Raw genomic sequence first — 14,297 nt, 5'->3', positions numbered from 1 at the left:
AGGACTTTTGCCCAGTAGACCGGTGTTGGTGTCACGTTTGAAACCAGAAGTCAAAATTGAACTTCCGTACCTTAAGTTACGGCACTTTCAGTGTTATTTTAACCAAAACCATAATCTTTTACTAAAGCTATCTAAGTAGATTTGTCACGTTACTTCTGTACTTACGTTACGGCACTTTTGGAGTTATTTGAACCCAAACTGTGATCTTTTCCAAAAGCTAACTAAGTAGTTTTTGTCATGTAACTTCCGTACTTAAGTTACGGCATTTCCGGAGTTATTTTAACCGAAACCAAAGTAGTTTTTATGATGTAACTTCCGTACTTAAGTTACGCCACTTCCGGTGTTATTTTAACCCAAAACCACGATCTTTTCCTAGACCTAACTAAGTAGTTTTTGTCATGTAACTTCCATACTTAAGTCACGGCACTTACGTTGTTTTTCTAATCGAACCCACGATCTTTTCCTAAACCTAACTAAGTAGTTTTGTTGCCTAAGCCTAAACAAGTCGATCTTTTCCTAAACCTAACTAAGTAGTTTTATTTTGAAAAGACTGGAGTGGAAATTGACATGTGCTGGATATTCATAGGAAAAAGCATGAAAAAATAGTTTACAGTCGTGCTGAGCGTCACGAAAACAAAGGGAAATTTGTGTGTATGTACACAAATCAGATAGATTACATTTTGTGACTATTTCACGACCTGCGGTGACACTGTGTTGGCACGCCTGTTTCATCTAAAAAACATTTGGTCTTGCCACAACGATATTTACTGCTGCATATATTTACCACTCAGTGTTGGTCATCCCTGCAAACTCCACCCCGAAAGTTGCTTTACTTCCAGAAAGTCCTTCCCCCCCAGCCAGGGCCTTTTTAGGTTCCTGTGGTGGAAACAGGGCGTATAAATATCACAGAAAAAGCTTGAGCTAAAGCCAAATGAAACCAATCTTAACATGCTATTTCTGCACATTTCAGAGATGGTTCCCACTCACTGATCATCTTCTTAATCAAACTTGTCTTATCCATTTGGTACCTCTCCTGTCTCGGGCTATTAAATCACACTTACATCCCTGCAGCGGCTGTTTGTTAATGGACTGTAATGCAGTCAGACGCATTAGCTCAGCGGAGAGCCTCTCAAATTGCTTTTGTATGAGGGTGGAGAGATTTTAGCAGTCCACCCACACTTCTGACTTTAAAAGTACACTTTGATAGCTGAATACAGATAGAAATGCGAGGAGGTGGCGTCTCCACACGCCTCTAAACTGTGGGTGACGGGCATCTCAGCAGGGAGGAAGGGGGGAGGAGGACTCCGTATGCTGATGGAGCATCATTAGCATAACTGTTTACTAAGCCGATCAACCCCCTGCTAAGGTCAGATATGGACCAATGAGGTGTCAGCCTCTGATTTTGTTGTATTTCCATGGTAACAGAGTTTTTTTTTTGCATCATACATGACGAGAGAGTGGAAATTGGAACGGGGATGGAGAATGCCACATGTAGTGGCTGAATGTTATCAATATCACCTTTAAAGGTCCCATATTATGCTTCTTTTCAGGTTCATAGTTATTTATAGTATTATAAAAAATAGTATTTCTGTTTCTACTAGAACATGTTCACATGCTTTAATGTTCAAAAAACAATTTATTTTCCTCATACTGTCTGCCTGAATATACCTGTATGTCGGAAACGCTCCGTTTTAGCGCATTTCAATGGAATTGCAACAGAATTCCGTTGCTAGGCAACAGCTTGGTTCCATGTTTACTTCCTGTTAGCTGATGTCATTCATATACACTGCAAACGGAAATAAACTGGTACACATTTAGAACGTTTAAAACTGTGAAATTGTCTAAATTTTGTATATTTGTGACATCACAAAATGACAGAAATCCTGACGGCTTATTTAAAGGCACAGTTTCTGAATACGGCATGTTTGTATTTCTCCGTGGATTGAGCATTTGGATACTTTCAGAGTATTTATATATCACTTAAACCTGCTTTATAATAAAAAAAGACAATATGGGACCTTCAAAAGCAACATGTTGAAGCCACGTAGCAGATTTTATTGTCGTTATTGTTTCATCAACTTCCCTTAGAGGAGCAATAATACAGTATACTTTGAGACAGGACACTTAATTAACAATAAATTAATTCATCTGTTCCATCAGAAGCAAATGCTACTAATCACATGCACTAAAGACTTTTCCTGAAGCCGTTGCTGTGAACATAAACCAGTTTGAAGGGTCAAAGTGTGCAACCAGTAGCTCCGTCTATACTCTTCCACTTTAAGCTCGCTAGATAAAATCTCCTCAGCCTTTTAAAATTAAACTGCCAAGGTTAGGTGGCCCCCACACACACATAGAAACCTCTGGAATCAAACTGTGTGTGGAGATTAGAGGTGAGTCCATAGGGTTTGTGCAGACTTGGCTTATCAGCAGCGTGCAGCCTACTGACTCTTCACCTATCAGCCATCTCTGAGGCAAAGCCAAAGATTGAGGATGGATCACAGATGGAAGAAGCAACACTATTATTAGAAACCTTATTAGAAACATTCACACGCGTGCAACCAGAGTGCATCTTTGCTCATTCAAATCAAGGTGAAATAAGAAAACTGTGTGTCTGAGGAGACACCTCTGTTGACGGCATGGGTGCATTGAAAAAAAATAATTCAAGGCTCTTCTTTTAACATCGGCTCACAAAGGAGTGCAAGCAGGAGAAGAGAATGTGTGAGTAAGATGACATTTGTTAGCCAACATATGGCACTTTTCCGCTGTGTAATCATGACGGATTATGTGGGCTGAAAATGTAATATAATTAATTTGTTGGTGCAGACGTAGAGGCAGGGTTTGACTGCACTCCTTAATTGGTAGAAATGACACACATGGATAAAGAGATACTAGATACCAAACCATGATGCAGTTTATTTGAAAATCTGCTTATTCTCTGCATGATGAGTGTAAAAAAGCTTTTTAGTTCGGCGCCGGAGCACCTCCTAACACAGGAATCCTGCTCAGCTGCCGCTCTTCTCCCCAAGGTGCTCGACAGCCAAAACCAATTAGGTTGGATGACTCAACGTCCCTGTGAGGTGGGGGCCCAAAAACTGAAACTCAATTAAACAAGGGGAACACTGTAGCTCCGCTGTCATCCTGCATATTCCAAACACCGAACTCTCGGGACTTCCACCGCCATCTGGAAAATTAAGAACTAACCCAACGAAAAAAGAACATCCTGCATCATCTAATCAGATAAAAACACCTGAAAGATCATGCATGGGTCGTTTATTTAAATAAAGCACAACAGATTTGGAGTTTTTTTATATTAGATTTAAGTGATGGATGATGGGAAATGGTCTCCACCCAGAAGGAGCGGCAAAGGAAATATAGTCTACTGTAAAACATTCCCTCCATCCAAAAATCACCAACAAAAGTTGATCCAGCTGCTAAATAATATTCAGTCCCTCAGGCCACAAAGAAGAAATGTGGGTGTTTCGTATTAGATGCTGATTTAAAGGTGCTATTGATCACATTTTTATGTAGACAAATATATATTTTTTAGATAAAAACTCTACATCCACAGAGCTTTTAGAAATGTGCAAAAACAGATTGGCTTTTCCTGTAAAAATTACTATGATTGTGAATTAATCATTTAAAAAATGTTGGCGTGTCCAAAATTAATGTTTGGCGACAGCTGAAAACCAAGATGACGATGGCCAAAAACCAAGATGGTGACATCCAAAAACCAAGATGGTGACGGACAAAAACCAAGATGGCGACAGCCAAAAACCAAGATGCCGACGGCCAAAAACCAAGATGGCGACAGCCAAAAACCAAGATGGTGACATCCAAAAACCAAGATGGCGACGGACAAAAACCAAGATGGCAAAATCCAAAAACCAAGATGCCGACGGCCAAAAACCAAGATGGCGACAGCCAAAAACCAAGATGGCGACAGAAAAAAACAAAGATGGCAGCATCCAAAAACCAAGATGGTGACAGACAAAAACCAAGATGGTGATGGCCAAAAAACCAAGATGGCGATGGCCAAAAACCAAGATGGTGACATCCAAAAACAAAGATGGCGACGGCCCAAAACCAAGATAGCGACGGGCAAAACCAAGATGGTGACGGCCAAAAACCAAGATGGCCATAACCAAAAACCAAGATGGTGACATCCAAAAAACAAGATGGCGACAGCTAAAAACCAAGATGGCCACAACCAAAAACCAAGATGGCGACGGCCAAAAAACAAGATGGCCACAACCAAAAACCAAGATGGCGACAGCTAAAAACCAAGATGGCCACAACCAAAAACCAAGATGGTGACATCCAAAAACAAAGATGGCGACAGCCAAAAACCGAGAAGGCGACGGCATAATGTCGAATTCGAGGCTTCAAAATCGTAGTCCACAAACCAGTGGGTGACATCATGGTGTTTCGTCCACTTCTTATAAACAGTCTATAGTTGGATTGTCTTCGAGTGTTCTCTGCTACTGTATTTGTTAACATGAGCGAACCAAGTGCAGTTTACTGAAGTCACATTGTTGGATTTCTGGCGACCTAAACTCATTACATCTCAGGCACTTATCTCCTGCTTCCATTTGCGGCTGCCAATATGTGAAATTGTCTCGTGCTGCTTTAATGTCAGACATTCAAAGAGGTCCCTTTAGAGATCCCTTAATGGTCCCATTAAATGAAAAAAGGCCTTTTTGTGTTGTTACCATGTGTCGGAGGGTGAATGGTGTCATTTACTGAATCCAGTTTCAGGAAAAAAAGCATTTTCTTGTTTTTAAATCCAAATTGACTCTTTTCCTTTAATGGAGCAAAGATTTTCTAAGCTAAACACACTAGCAGTGAGATTTTGGAGTCGTAGAGCTGATCCTTGGCTATTGTTTACCTGCTTCAAACACAAGGATAACTGAAGGTTTCTTTTTGTCATCACTTACTTTTACGTCTCTGTAAAAGACTTTTCTTGATCTAGGAGTCACACCTGTGTTCTTCGTGTGAATGAGTATAGTTTTGACTCGATGTGGATGTCAAGGTTTTTAATTCAAAGACAGTTGGCAGATAATGTGTTTTTCATGATACAGATTCTTTAGAGGGGTGTGTAACAGCAGTAAACTAAAAAATGACTCACTTAATTTTGTCGAGTTTTTTCCTTATTTGAACCGTCTGCTGATAAAAAATCATGACACAAAAGGACAAAGATTCTTCCTGCTGCTTCAAAATGAGGAGGATGATGACAACAATGATATTAATGATGACTTTAACGGCTGCAACATTAATCAACAGCATTAATAACAAGGCAGGAAAAACTTTCTTTTTTCCAGGAAATTTGCCAAGGACAGTTTTTCCCGTAGCTACTGCCAGTAATATATATATATATATGCTGTGTGCAGAAAAAATATCCCTCTGAGGAATCTCACACACTCAGACCAAAAAGCAGCACCTCAGCATTATTAATAATGGATCAAAGGAGACCATGTAACCCCGGCAGTCATCCATGTTGGCTTTGCATTGATCCATGTAAAGCATTTGGTGCAGGGGGAGCGCTGATACATGACCTTGTGGATTGGATACAAAAAAAAAAATCGTCTCACATTCAGCATTGATCCACTCTGAAATTGGAGTGATCGTAACGTCAAATGCATTAATTGGATTAGATTGGATTGGATTTTATAAATATTTAACCCTCTGAGACCCACAATAGACGTGTTTTTGTCTTTTTTTAGGGGGGTACAGGGGGTCTTTAGGGGGAGATAGCAGGTCAACAGTAGATGTCACATAGAAGTGGTGTACATCATCTGAAAGCTGGGAACCTGAGGATTAATTTGAGATGCAGCTTAACACTGTGTCTCATGGTATTCTAGTCATAAATCAGAAATAAACATGAATTCATTGATTAAAATGAATTGTAAAAGTGCATAAAGGTTTAGAACATTATGATCAAAGTATATGATGGTCATCATTAGATTGTACTTAGCTCCACTGTCTCGTGTCACTCCTGGTTGCAGAAAATCAAGAAGGTGACGGCCAAAAACCAAGACGGATAGAAGTATATGATGGTCATCCCCATGCTCTATTATGTCTCATAAGTTGTTGCAGCAATTGTTTGGTTGATACCATTTGTTACACAGATTTGGTGCTTAATTTTACAATTTTTTACCACTCGAGAATTGATAAAAAATGATCAATATCCCTCCAAAATACCACATTAAGACACCAAGACCTTGAGGAACACCATAGAAAAAGCCATGCTGTGATTTGGTATCAAAAACTTTTGACATTTTGAGCAAGAATTGCATTTTTCTGCGATTGGATGGCGAGCACTTCTGTTGTGTAAACTGCTCAGAAACCCCCTTATTGTCAATCTACCTAGGAAAGCCATCCATCCTCTGAATGCTCTAGGTCTCTAGTTTGTGGCTGTAAAGTTTCATGAGGCTGTGATTATCCTAGAGGTCACCACAGGTCATTTTATACAGCAAGGTCAAAAAAATGGTCTCACGACAATGAAATGTCTCCTATAGGGACTAACATCATCACACAAGAATAAAGTTGGGCTCATTGGATCCACAAGAGTCTCAGCTTTACAGTGATACCCAATTTATGTAATTCAGAGACTGTTTAGGGACCCCAGTATGCAGAAATATTCAGATACAACATTTTAAAATAGGCGAAAATAACACATTTATACGGAAACTGAAAGCCTTTGACTAGTAATGAAATACCATATTAGGCTCTGCTGACGCATAAGAATGACTCTGAGACAAGAATGTAACCAAGGTCCAGCTCGCATTCACAATTTCACATCTAGCTAGATAATATATTTTTTTCTGTACCCACTTTACCTGAACGCCTTTCTTGTGCGTAAAAACAGGTCGGCTGTCAGATCAAACCTTTCATCATTTTATAAGAAATATTTGGCTTCCAATTAATTTTCAGGCTTTCAATATGCATACGACCGTTCCTGCCAGCGATCTGTATGAAAACCAAAGCTGAGCTGTTATCTTAATGGATATTATCTCAAGTATTGTATGACAGTTCAGTACACACACACACACATATAGAGGAATCAATACAGCTTCCTCCAACCATCTCCTGTCTCAGATGACTGCAGTTTGACCACATCCTGCCTGGACTCCCTTTATAATCGATCGGCTATTTGTTCACTGGAAGGGAAAGAAAAAACATGCCAGTTATCTTAACGACAAGAATCATTTCTTCATCATATTATAATCCGAAAAGCATTTGCTGTTATAGATAACAATGATAATGACGTTAACCATTCATTGTGCGGTGCAATTTTAAATCCTCCTCGGGTTGTGATGTAAGATGGATTAAAAAGTCGGTAACGATTTCACACATGAGGCAAATAATGCAGAAAAAGTCACCACTAAAATATTCATTTAGTCTTTTCTACTTGTCTTGTAATGTGGCTGGTGTTATATTTTCAAATGTCCCTTTAACTTGGTAGAATATGCACATAAAAAGGTTATGAAAGGAAGGACATCAGCCTACAGATATGGGCTATGTATAAATTATATATATTAATCTTTATTCCTGTAAAATGATAGAAAGAGTGGTATTCCTAATTGTGAAATAAAGTTGAAATGAACAATTAAACTGAATTTATTACTCATTTTTCAGATTGGAACAAACCAGACCGTGAAGCCTGAAGCCTTCGTCCTCCAGGTGAGATGTCCCCCTTTAATGTTTCTTTGTTTTACTGTTATTATTAATATTTAAAATGATAAATTGTTCAGTGAAGACACCTTCTGTTATAATGTACTATACTATACGTGATTTAGCGTTATAGGGCTAATACAAGTACGAAATACGTCCGTTTCGTCCTGCTGTTTCTGGATGTACAGCCCGGTCGCACTAAAAGGCAAATTCACAAGTCATTTTGCGTGCAATAAGAACACCGGTCTTGCTTTTGGCGTGTCATTTATACCCCATGTAGTCTGCATTGACTGTGATGTAAACGTGTCTGCGTACATTTGCTACGCTCAGAGCTTGTGACGGAGAATAAAAAGTGAGGCGGGAGGAAGAGAAGGTGGATTGATCCAACAAACACTGGTGTTCGTGTCCTCAACGTGTTGTTGAGTTATTTTGAAGAAAGTGACGTGTATTTTGTCTTCTGTTACGTTGTTTCCGTTCGTATTTTACTAAGTTTACATACTTATTGTAAGCCCAGTTAACACTTCATGTTACAGGTCCGCAAATTTCATGGTTATTAGGTGATAATTAGCAGGTAACCTATTTGAAATCTCCTAGGAATTACTGCCAAATCACCCCAATATTTACCTAAAAATTGATCTAGATCTGCTTGTAGATCTCAACGTCATATACCTACAGCCTCCAAAGATGAACATGCCTCTGTCAGCTTCTCTTTATATGAGTATTTTTCTTTTGCACGTACTTTACACATTTCTGTTGATGAACGATTGACAGTTGACAGATGAATAGAGCGGTGACAGATGATGAGAGTCTACCGTAGCTCCGTACGCTCCCCTGAATGCTCCACGATTCCGTCTTAGAGCACTTGACCTTGAACACACGGATGATTTTGGTGTCCATCCTTTTTCTCGTTACGTACCAGCCCAATCCTCTCCAAACTGGGTGTATGACTTTAAGACCCCTGTAGCAGACGGAGGATGTGTATCTTTACACTCTGACCTCCTGTGTAATGGGACTTTGCAGCAGTGTGCGTGGGTCTGCTGGGTGAAGGAGCTCATCTCCTCTCAGATCCTTAACTGCTGGAGGTTTCACAGGAAGTGTCCCCTCCGCCACCGTCCCTCCCATCCTCCTCCTCCTCCGCTCTCCTCTTCCCTCTCCTCTCCCTTCGTCTTTCCTTCCTCTCAGCTGGGATTGAAACCGGCGGAGTTCAAAGTGGAGACACAGACGGAGAGGAGAGGAGAGGGCTGGTCTCTCTAAACATCCTGGTAGCAGACTTCCCTTTAAAACACATTTGATTCCTGAATACTCCCAAACACACCGGGGCTTTACTTCGGCTTTGATGAAGTATTTTCTCTCCTAAATACCTTTCATTACTGAAGCCTCACTTGAAGAGGTTTTGTGCATACCTCTGAATGTTTGCTTGCTTTGCTGGCTTGTCAGGAAGGAGGTTAAATAACGCTCCAAACTTGTGCTATATTTTGGCGAGGAAAAACTGGCGTGACCATATTCAAAGGGGTCTCTTGACCTCTGACCTCCAGATATGTGAATGTAAACGTGTTCTCTGGGTACCCACGAGTCTCCCCTTTACAGACATGCCCACTTTATGATAATCACATGCAGTTTGGGGCAAGTCGTAGTCAAGTCAGCACACTGACACACTGACAGCTGTTGTTGCCTGTTGGGCTGCAGTTTGCCATGTTATGATTTGAGCATATTGTTTATGCTAAATGCAGTACCTGTGAGGGTTTCTGGACAATATCTGTCATTGTTTTGTGTTGTTAATTGATTTCCAATATTAAATATATACATACATTTGCATAAAGCAGCATATTTGCCCACTCCCGTGTTGATAAGAGTATTAAATACTTGATAAATCTCCCTTTAAGGTACATTTTGAACGGATAAATGAGTGATTAATTTGCGATTAACTATTTTGACAGCCCTCGTAGATATAGATTTGTATTTCATGGATTCAATGCACTAAAATGTTTATTGTATATGTCATATTGAGTCTTACATAAGGATTTAACGCCCTGGGAATGAGAACGGGCTCCATATTTACACATTGCAGTCACTACAGACTACAAGCAAGAAAGGCGTTCTTATTGCACACTATATGCCTCGTGCATTATATTCACACGCCTTCAAGTAAATTGATTATTACTGTTATTTATTTATACTTGCTGCTGAAAGAAGTACTGTAACGCATTACAAAGTGATGCAAAACACGGGTGACAACATACATTAGCAACGCAGACATCTGCTACTAAAATAAAGATAACTGGGACTGCGTTGTTAAGAATTCACTGACAGAATAGTACCGAGAATTAATAATAGATAATAAAGAAAACAATGTGGTCCGTATACATTTGAAAATAGGAAAAAAAAGGAAGAGACTTTCTGGGAAAAAAGTTAGAAGCTGCTGTGAAGCACATGAGATATTCAACTTTTGATTTAGTTTTCAAGGCTTGAAACTGTCACACAGAAACTTTGCGCCAAAGTAAAGAGGAACGCTGTCACTCCTCCATCCTTCTATCTTTTACTCTTTATTGTCCTCTCGTTCTCTGTGTAAACCCGTGTGGGAGTGAGGAGGCAAGAGACTTTCAGCATCTCTCCGTAGATTAGTCTCTCTAATAGCGCCTCAGATAAATGACTAATTAAAAAACGCTGCAGGTGCGTCCCGGCTCTTCCCTCGCCTCCAAATCAGTCGCAGAGAACAAACTAGAAAGTATTTAATTGCTTTTAGAAAATCCTTCTGTACAGCATCAATTTACACCATAATAAATAATAATATCCAATAATACTGTAGCAGAGAGATCCAGTCTTTTGTTGGGTTCAGTGTGAGGTGAAAGGGAATGTTTCATTGAGAACTTGTGGGGATGTTTTCAGTGTTAAAATGACAGCTTTGCATTGCGTAACATGTTAATTCTTCCCCCTACGTGCTGCTGCCGCTGCGTTGGTAAGAAGGTTTTCTTGTCAGCCGGGCTGCTTTGATCTCGCTCCAGGTTTGACACGTTAGTTATTATCTCCAGTGTGTTTTCCACAGGCTTCCTACACACTGAAGTTCCCCCTCTCTCTCTCTCTGTGTGGATGTGAAAGCCAGAGGATGGCGGTGGGAGTCTATCCAGAGGCTTAGCGAGCAAAGTCGCAGTTCTTTCAAGTAACTCTCGATAGAGCGGCGACGGGCAGACTTGCTGACATGTTGGAAAAGTGTGCGTTAGCAGAGTTGAATAAGCAAAAGGGACGTTAGGGGATACAGTCTGAGGGGGTTTCAGATCAGTTTGGTGTAGAGTGTTAAAACAGAGCAGCCTGTATCACGTGTTTAACTTTCATTACGCGGACATTTGTTCCCATGAAAAGACCAAAACCAGCCATGTGTTGGTTGATCTTTGACCTCCCTGGTCTGTAGTCCAGCATCCCTGAGAATCACGTCCATAAAGTCGGTTACACACCGTATACACTTCTATGTGACATCTACTGTTGACCTGCTATCTCACCCTAAACATCCCCTGTACCGCCTAAAGAAGATAAATCTGCTCTATTGTGGTTCTCAGAGGGTTAACTAAACTAAGCTAAAATATAAATGAAGTGAAAGTTGTATAAAGTGGATACAGAGTAGTGTGACGTTCTGCATAGTAACTGTCTAGAAATAGTCCTAATGTGTGTTTGTGAAACCAGCGCAGCAGGAGCAGCTTGACTAATTTAAACCTGAAATCCTGAACACAACTGACTCAGTGACGCCGGCACGGAGTGGAAATGTGACAGCGAGTTGTCGTGACTTCACTTATGCGAGTCTGAGACGATTTTTCCACGCTGGTGGGGGGACCCAGATATGTCATATCTGTGATGTGTTTTTATAGAAGACTTATCTTTTCAAATTTCTGAAGCCGCAGACTTTTACTCCAGTGGCTGAGCATTTTTCCTCCGCCATAGATTTGCTTGTCAGATTGTGTAAACATGACGTCCTCCTCTCCGCACACAGCTACACGCACATGCACACACTTTGCCCTTTGGTTATTGTCGGCAATGTCATTGCAAGGACCTGAAATGTCACTGATTGTGTGTTCGTGTGTGTGAGAAGGTGAACTGTTTTTCTTCATGCGAGGACAGATGACGGCGTCGACTCTTTTTCATGTTTACAACCTCACCTCCTGTACATATTTATGTGTCTAAGTGGAGGATGTGAGGTCCATATTTTTAGACTTTTACTTTATTTATATACCTTACCATATTCTAATGTGGGCCTTTTTTAAATTATGTTGATTTTTCTTAGTATTTTTCTCAAATTTATTGTTCCATAAAAAAGTAAATTCACCCTTTAACCCTCTGAGACCCACAATAGACCAGTTTTTGTCTTTTTTTAGGGGGTACAGGGAGTCTTTAAGGGGAGATAGCAGATCAAGATTAGATGTCACAAAGAAGTGGTGTACATCATCTGAAAGCTGGGAACCTGGAGATTAATTTGAGACAATTCAATACATTGTGACAGTATAAGAGCGTGGAACATTATGATAGAAGTATATGATGGTCATCCTCATGCTCTATTATGTCTCATAAGTTGTTGCAGCAATTTTTGTGTTGATACCATTTGTTACACAGATTTGGTGCTAAATGTTTAACCATGTTTTACTACTCAAGAATTGATAAAAATGATCAATAATCCCTCCAAAATACCACATTAAAACACCAAGACCTTGAGGAACACCATAGAAAAAGTCATGCTGTGATTTGGAATCAAACACTTTTGACATTTGGAGATTTCTGCAAGAATTGCATTGTTTCAGCGATAAGATGGCGAGCACTTCTGTTGTGTAAACTGCTCAGAAACCCCCTTATTGTAAATCTAGCTAGGAAAGCCATCCATCCTCTGAATGCTCTAGGTCTCTAGTTTGTGGCTGTAAAGTTTCATGAGGCTGTGATTATCGTAGAGGTCACCACAGGTCATTTATACAGTGAGGTTACATTTCAAAAAATGGTCTCACTACAATGAAATGGCTCCTATGGGGATTAACATCATCCCATATTTGGATCCACAACAGTTTCAGCTTTACAGTGAGACCCAATTTATGTAATTCAAGACTGTTTAGGGACCCCAGTATGCAGAAAAATAAGTTTAGTTTTATGGGAATGTAATTTTGTAGGAGACGGGGCTGGATATCTGTCTCTCGTGAACAAAATACTCAAGTTCAGGAGGTGTTTTCCTCCAACTTTAGTGTGATGATTAAGCTGCAGAATACCAGAGAAAAAGGCCCAAAATGAGTGATGCATGTGTCTGAATCCATCCATTAGCTCCAGATGTAACATCTACAGTGAATGTGATGTTTTCTTATTGATGGCCAGTGAGGAGGGATTGCTAAATCTTATCTTCCCGGCTCTCCGAGGGGGTTTTTGTTCTGCGATGACGCAACGTAATGTTTTCTGAATTGATTTTTATCTAATTATTACGAGGCGTGCCAACAAAAACCATGAAGACAAGTCCTATTAAAGTGCCCATTCCTTTTGTAAATAATCAGAACAAAACGGTATGGCCTGCAGCCATGACACACATACTCAAATGTGTAAAAGAACTCTCATTCCTTTGTAGTTTCTGAGCACATGAAACTCAAAAGTTGAACAAAAGTCCAGCGCCGACATCAATGGAAGCAGAATTGATGTGATTATTTTTCTCACATGGTGGCAGAGACTGGCGGCGGAAAAGGCGGACTATAATTCATCGTGACCGAGGGGCAAAATTACTGTAAGAAGTTAATGCTTTGTTATCCATAATAAGTGAATGTACATGTGTGAACGTGTCTGCAATCAGTTTCAAGTCCAGCCGCAGCCTTTTCATGATAAAAGCAACCAGACTGACGCTTCAGGGCTCTCTGTGGTTTTTTCTTTTTGTTTCGTATGTTTTGTTTCGTAGTTTCGGGGTAGTAGAATTGCTTTTTTCCAGGCAGGGGATTAACAAAAGCAAGATGGATATCTCTCAAGAGTCGTCAGCGTGGCTCGCTTTTCCGGAAGACAAACAAATCAGGATTAAGTCGGAGAGAGAGAGAGAGGGTCGGGCCGGATCTGTGTGTTGAACATGTGTGTACCAAGTACCTTTAAGACTCCTCGGAGACACACGGCGGAGATGTAACTGAGCCAGCGGATTGGCTGAGTCACAGGAAGAACAGGTGCTGTGTGGGAGTTAAGCACCTTACAGATTTACATGTTTTGGTGCTTTTCACCTCCAGTGTTTTGGCATCTGGAGTTCTTTATGACGACTATATGTGGGATAAGATATACATGCAGAAAAAAACCCCAAAGAAAATAAAAATACATGAACAAAAATACAGCTTTCTCTTAAAATGTTGAAATAGAGTAGAACGGACATTTCCATTCAAATCAACATAGCAGGATTTGTATGTGTACCGTTGCAGGCTGTTCTCACACACTGTTTGTATCTATACCTATGAAAAGTAATACACTGTAATTCATATATATATCCCATGAAATCAATTCGTATAATCCACGTAATATATATATATATATGATATAAGCTGTGTTATGTTTTACAGGCTGGGATACCGTTGAACTCTGGATTTGGATTGGAGTCTCTGTACCTGGATGGAGGAGCGCTTTCATCTGCCCTGCTGTCATTGTGG

At 40.2% G+C, this 14,297-nt stretch overlaps 1 long non-coding RNA gene across 1 annotated transcript in view; it reads left to right on the top strand.

The window, feature by feature from the left end:
• LOC119483589 overlaps positions 1 to 14,297 on the top strand; it is a 54,101-nt gene extending 39,804 nt beyond the window's left edge. Inside the window, exons 3-4 of the long non-coding RNA XR_005205745.1 lie at positions 7,636 to 7,680; positions 14,211 to 14,297. This is a non-coding gene — a long non-coding RNA (uncharacterized LOC119483589). The remainder of the gene's footprint in view (positions 1 to 7,635; positions 7,681 to 14,210) is intronic.

Source organism: Sebastes umbrosus, chromosome 24, assembly GCF_015220745.1.
Source record: "Sebastes umbrosus isolate fSebUmb1 chromosome 24, fSebUmb1.pri, whole genome shotgun sequence".
Taxonomy (NCBI): Eukaryota; Metazoa; Chordata; class Actinopteri; order Perciformes; family Sebastidae; genus Sebastes; species Sebastes umbrosus.
This window is presented reverse-complemented; position numbering and strand designations above follow the sequence as displayed.